The 7,140-nt window shown below is 39.9% G+C and overlaps 1 long non-coding RNA gene across 1 annotated transcript; it reads left to right on the top strand.

Moving 5' to 3' along the window:
- The first annotated feature begins 298 nt into the window (after window positions 1-298).
- Window positions 299-6,646, top strand: LOC309638810. The gene is made up of 2 exons (XR_014251315.1): window positions 299-6,194; window positions 6,237-6,646. It is a non-coding gene; the product is annotated as an uncharacterized lncRNA (long non-coding RNA).
- The last annotated feature ends 494 nt before the right edge of the window (window positions 6,647-7,140 follow it).

Here is a 7,140-nt window from a genome sequence, read left to right as displayed (position 1 = left end):
TCAGAGACACGAAATGACTCACTTGAGTTCGCATGGCAAGCAAACCACAACACCCTCCATGATCCCTGGGAAAGGAAGAGAGGAAAAAACAGCCTCTTAAAGTATTTAGAAAAATCTTTTGAAAATTGAATAGAACTTGAGCCAGAACGTCCTGCTGTGACAAGAGACCAGGGAATGTGGAAGAGCATGGTCCTCTGTTCCCCTTTTAACTGGAGGACTAAGGTTTGCAACATCTGCCCAGACCAATGGACTTCCCACTACCCCAAATGTTAATTTCTTAAGAGGTCATTGAGAGGCTAGGCATATCTGCGTGGTTGTTATCCTTTAAATGCCATTAAATTCATGTCTGAATTATTCTAAGGATATGTGTATTTTCAGACCCTATTACTTCTTGGGCCAGGTTAGGGGTGTGGCAACTTAGTCACTAATGAGGTCCCCTGTGGTTGGCCATGAATGATGGGAAGAAGAAGAAAAATTCACCCTTTTCCATAGGCTAAAATTAAATTAGACCTAACCCGAAGATATGCAAAAGCATATCTTATTTTTATTTCCCTCTGATCATGTCCTAGACAGTAGGTAATAATTATTAGCATTTGTGTGGCACTTTATGACTTATAGAGCCACAATTTCAGTCAATACACTTCTCACGTAACAGGAAGCCTGACCTTGTGAGTGGGATCAGGGAAGAGTTCTCTGAAGCCGTAACTTTTGAGTTTGACTCTAAAGCAAAAATCCATCTCCTTTCTATTCTACCAAGATAACAAAAGTCTCCACTTGGCTGCCTATGGGAGAAGAATCAACAGCACTTTGAAGTGGATTTGTTTGGAGCCCATATTCATAAGAATAATCACTATAAAAACTGCCAGTAATAATTACCTAAATTAGATTTATTTACTATTCATTTGCTCTCCCATCTCTATTGAAATTGAAATCTCAGCCCACATATCTTCTTCATAGTGACAAATGTAGGCTAATCTATGGCTATTTGAAAAACAAACTAAAGTAAAAGCTGAAATAAATAAACAAAAATACAAAAAAGTGCGTGTTTTAGGGTAGGAAGACTGGGGTGATAGGGTGTTCAGGATGACAGAGGGAGACTCCAGAGAGAGGTTAGCCCAATTTTGAGGGTATAGTAGGTATAGTAGGTGCTTTTAGAATATATGTATATATGAATATATGTATGTATAAATAAACAAGTATGAATACATGTGTGTATAAATAAATATATGTATGTATATATATGAGTATATGTATGTATGTATTGATAGACACATCAATTCATTTTGGATTCAATTGAATACATATATTCAATTATATTCATATAATAATATGTGAATTCAATACATATATATTGATTTGAATTGATTTATGGCACTCTCATCAAGTCCATTTTATCTACTTTTCTCATACCCCTTTGTTCCTAACGCCTACCACAGTGCTCGGGGCCATTGTACTTCATAAATATTTGTTATAGAAATTAAAATACTTCTCCCTCATTTTCTGCTTCACATGGTCTACCTCTATAGCCTCCTCCATAATGAACACAGATGTCAGCACATAGTAAGTAGCTTGATAAGAACTTGATCAGCTGAACCGGATTGACCACTTCAAACTTTGTTTTCTGAGTTCAAAGGGCCTCACTGTCAACACCACTTAGATAACTCAGGAGCTCACCTTCCCATTGCCGAGAAGGGGAAGGTAACACGATCCAGAAAAGTCCCCACTCTGACAAGTCTGTGGGAGGGTCTGATTTCATGGTTGGAGACCTAGCAATCAGTTAGAGAAAGAGAAACAGTTGCTATTGGAAACCTTGAGGCCCTGTAGCTGTCAGAGGGAGTGAAAGGCTGGAAGCTAATCAGGCATAATGAGCTTACAGTACCATAGATCATGTCAGCTAACATTCTTATTAATTTCCTGCCCAACGGCCATGCACAGAGGACCGATTCATCCATCAGTCCTTCCCCAGTCTGGGACACTAATGCACTTGTCAAATCAGGAATGCAGTGATGAAAATTCAGGAGTGACATAGTGGCAGAAATATCATCCGTCATCCTGCTATACCTCACCTTTGGAGAGCATCTTACCCACACTTCCTTCTGAATGGGAAGGACCAGACACCGAGAATGTGAAACTGTCAAAGACCAGAAAGAACATCTAGCCCAAGATGGCAATAAGATTCATCGGTTATAGAAAAGGGTGGACTAGATCAGGGATGGCACAAATATGGCACATGTGCTGCCACTTCCCCTTTTCTGTGTCCTTGGAAGCATTGCAAATCAATTATTCCATTCCATCTTGGGAACAATTGCGAAATCCTTCTTACTATAGCATACTTTGAACCTCCTACCACTACAAAGGCGGATTATAGGGGAAGAATACTTCCTTATTGGTAATGGACAAACAAAGGAAAAGTTTAATGTGCCCCATCTGGCTCCTTTTTTTTTTAACATCTTTATTGGAGTATAATTGCTTTACAATGTTGTGTTAGTTTCTGCTGTATAACAAATTGAATCAGCTATATGTATACATATATCCCCATATCTTCTCCCTCTTGCGTCTTCCTCCCACCCTTCTTATCCCACCCCTCTAGGTGGTCACAAAGCACCGAGCTGATCTCCCTGTGCTATGTAGCTGCTTCCCACTAGCTATCTGTTTTACATTTGGTAGTGTATATATGTCAATGCTACTCTCTCACTTCGTCTCAGCTTACCCTTCCCCCTCCCCGTTGTCCTCAAGTCCTCGCTCTATGTCTGCATCTTTATTCCTCTCCTGCCCCTAGGTTCATCAGAACATGTTCTGGCCTGGGCAGTCTCCCTTTCCATCTATAACAGTTTTCTTCTTCTCAAATCTAGGGGAAATCCATTGGGTTAGAGTGAGGCAGGAATGAGTATCTCACATAGTGGATAAGCCCAAGTATGAGGATTTGAGGTATGGCTTATCCTGAGAGGGGGAACCTTTGGGGGCCAAAGGATACTTTCACAGTCTGAGACCTGAAAGTTTAACTGGGGGATCATTACTGTGCAAAGAAATAAGATGCCATGAAGCACATCCAGGTGCAGTTCAGGGGGAACCAATCAGTGTGTGGCTTGTGAATGGAAAATAAATATCCCAGGGTCCCTTTTTATTGTATTCGGACAAAACAGAGATCTGAGGGGCACAATATGTTACTTGGAGGCCACAAGGTGATATATGAGTGGAGTTCTGAAACGTAAGGAGGAATTTGCCAATAAAGAGGCAGCAGAGACCAGGAAGGTTCATCTCAGACAACTGGAACACCAAGTAAAGTTTCAGAAGCTCCAGAGAGTTTCAAAGTGATTTCAAGTAGGTTATCTCATTTGGAGCCCAAGATGTCTTTGGGTCACAGGTGTTATGATCTCTATTTCAGAGTGAAGGAAATGAAAGCTCAATAAGGTTAATACCTTACCCAGAGTCACACATCTAGCTGCATGGATTGGAAATTAACCAGGTCGGTTAGTCACTTGATCAAGAGCCCAGGTCCTTTCCATTAGATTTATTTTATCTTTGAGCATAGGGGTTCTTAATGAATGAAGAACCAATAGGAAAAACAGCACCATATCAAACTAATGGTAAAGAAATAGTAAGGATATGAGATCAGAGTTGGCAGGCAGCTCCTGCAATGGGGGAAAACGTTTATGTTAAGTTCCTACATGTCAACAATTTAATCCACATTGATTTGGCCTTGCTATTGCAAGACCCACAGTAGCATACTATGAACGTTAATAGATGATTTCCTTTTTGCTAGTTGGAGCTGGTGTCCAAAAAAAGATTGAGGCAGATTGGTAGAAACTTAAGCACTGTTTTTCTTTCTTCCATTCATTCATGCTTTTAACAAGGATGAACTGAGTTTCCCCCTTCCAGCAGTCACTGCACTAAACATTGAGGATATAGAGATGAATCAGACAGTTTCCTAATACCCAAGAGCTCAAAATCTAATGTGAAAATAGAAACCAACAAGTAACCAACAAGAAACATGTATAAGGAGAGGAAAGTACACAATCCAGAGGCACACAAAGGAGTGAGCCGCTTACTCAGCCTGAGTGGACTGGACCACTGAAAGAAGTGGTTTTTGAAACAAATTTGGAAAATGACTAGAGGTGGCCAATGGTGCAATATGAACAGCAAAACAAATAAATATAGTAAAGATTATAATTCACTGAATAAGAAAGGAATACATACATGAGTCTGTATGGGTCTAAGCAAATGGTGGAGAAGGGAAAGATCTTTCTTACAGTAGAAAGCCAAATAATAAAAGTAGACAAAATATTGGATTTAAAAGATCACCATTTGGCAACCATAACAATAATCGATTCAGGCAAGAATTATCAATGAGTGCTAAAACTAGTGGGTGAAAGTTTGAGGAGTAATGGGATATTGGCATAGTTTCAAAGTATCTCTCCAAAATTTTTAATTACAAAGAGGAAAATAGGAACTTTACAGTAGAGAAAACTGGCAGACACCACGTGCTTCCTGACATAAGGCACTGAGAAGACCATAACATCACTCTGTGATATTTTTGCCAAAAATGCATAATCTGAATCTAATCCTGAGGGAACATCAGATAACCAAATTGAGGAATATTCCACAAAATAACTTACCTGTGCATTTCAAAAATGTCAATGCCAGGAAAGACATAGAGAGACTGAGTGAAATTGCTCCAGATTAACTAAGACTGAAGAGACATGACAATTGAATGTGATGCATAAGCCATGATTTTCTTTTGTTATAAAGGCATTATTGGGAAATTGGTAAATTTTGAATAAGGTCCATAAATTAGATAATAGTATTCTCTCAATGCTAATTTCCTGATTTTGCTAATTATACTGTGGTTATGGAAGAGAATATCATTTTGTTTTTGGAAAAACACACTGAAGCATTTAGGGATAAAGAAATATGTCTGCAACTTATTCTCAAATATTTCAGAAAACACAGAGAGGAAAAGAGAAAATAATTTTTTAAAGTGTAATAAGATATTAACATTTGGGTGATCTAGGGAAAACGGCATAAAGGATGTTATGGACTGAATGTTCGTGTTTCTTCCAAAATTCATATACTGAAATCCTACCCTCTAATGTGATGGTATTAGGAAGTAGGGGTCTTTGGGAGGCAATTAGGATTAATAGATGGGACCAAGAGGGTAGAACCCTCATGAATGGGATTAGTGCCCTTATAAAAATCATGAGATAGGGGGCTTCCCTGGTGGCGCAGTGGTTGAGAATCTGCCTGCCAATGCAGGGGACACAGTTTCGAGCCCTGGTCTGGGAAGATCCCACATGCCGCGGAGCAGCTAAGCCCATGTGCCACAACTGCTGAGCCTGCGCGTCTGGAGCCTGTGCTCCACAACAAGAAAGGCCGCGATTGTGAGAGGCCCGCGCACCGCGATGAGGAGTGGCCCCCGCTTGCCGCAACTAGAGAAAGCCCTTGCACAGAAACGAAGACCCAACACACCCAAAAATAAATAAATAAATAAATAAGTGAAATTCAAAAAAAAAAAAAAATCATGAGATAGCCCGCTTGTTTTCCCTCTCCTTCAGCCATGTGAGGATACAGGGAGAAGTGGGCAGTCTGCAACCCAGAAGAGGGCCCTCACTAGAACCCAGCCATGCTGGCACTTTACTCTTGGACTTACCAGTCTCCTGAGACGTGAGAAACAAATTCATGCTGTTTATAAGTCCTCCCAATCTATGGCACTTCGTTATAACAGCCCAAAGTAAGGCACAGGGATTCTTTGCACTATTCTTGCAACTTCTCTGTAAATCTGAAATTATGTTAAAATAAAAAGTTAAAAGAAAAAATAAATTAAAAACTTAATATAGTATGATTAAAACCAGGTAAAGTTTGTAAGTGTGAATTGTCTAAGGCTACAAGAAAACTTGGGGAAAAGATGGCAGACAACTTGATGAAGTAATGGACCTATAAATGATTTATCCTTATTTGTATTACTTTATACAGCTGTTTGTATAATAAATTAAAAGGGCATCATGGTAGAGGGAAACAATGACCAGAGTTTCATTAGATAGAGAAAGCAGAGAAAGATATTAGAGAAAAGAATTTAGCGTGTGTCATACTAATTTTTAAAAATCTGGCATTACACAGCATTTACTATGCTTTAAACACTGTTCTAAGTACTTAATTCATATTAGCACACTGATCATCACAAGCACCCAGTGTGATAGGTATTACTATACACTGACCATCACAAGCACCCAGTGCGATAGGTATTACTATAACCACCCGCATTTCATAGATGAGAAGACCGGAGCACAGAGAAATTAAGGAACTTCCTCAAGTCACATGGTTAACAAGGGGCAGAGCGAGGATTTGAACGCAGGCAGTCTGGATGTAGAAGATTGTAGAAGTCTGTGCCCATAATCATTATCTTATTATTAACTTTTAGGCTTGCAAAGTGTATTATGGGAGGGAAGGGCCAGATACTCCTCAGCCACTTCCTGTTCCACTTTTTACAATGAACTGATTATAAAGAATTTGCAGAGAGATCCAAACTGCTGGACAATATACTCCATGAGGACAAAGAAGGTTCAAGCATTTGTGTAGCCCAGTATCTAATAAAATAACAATGCCCATGGTTGGAACCATGCAGTAGATTGATTATGACAGCAGAAGGGAGGCAACATTTTCTGAGCCCTCACTGTGTCCCACACATGCTCTGAATACTCTGCATGCTTTAAGTCATGAGCTCTCTCTCTCAATAACTAGGAGGTAGATATACTATTACCCACACATGACAGATGAGAAGTGACCAGCATGTAGCAGAGCTGGGTCTTGAACTCTGTAATCTCATCCTAGGGCTTGGACACCCACCTACCAGGCTAGCATGTAAGGAGTGTGACATGGAGAAACATGAGAGCTGGCCTTCTGCTAATTGTTGGGTGACCTCTCTTCTATGTCCTATTTCCGCAGGGATAATTGAGGTGTTGAACTATATGAACTTTGGGTTCTCTCCAACACTTTGCCTCTATGCCTCTTTCAGAGATGTCCACTATCACATTAATATGAAAAGTTCTGTCTAAAGCAGGTCTGCCTTGAACACCTTGCAAGAGAGAACAGTTACTCAATGACCGAAGGAACCTCCACAGAAGATGGCAGCTAAATGGACCCTGG

The sequence above is a fragment of the Balaenoptera physalus genome (assembly GCF_965194825.1).
Source record: "Balaenoptera physalus genome assembly, chromosome: 1".
Classification (NCBI taxonomy): Eukaryota; Metazoa; Chordata; class Mammalia; order Artiodactyla; family Balaenopteridae; genus Balaenoptera; species Balaenoptera physalus.
Note: the sequence above shows the minus strand (reverse complement) of the source record. Positions and strands in the feature narration are given on the sequence as shown.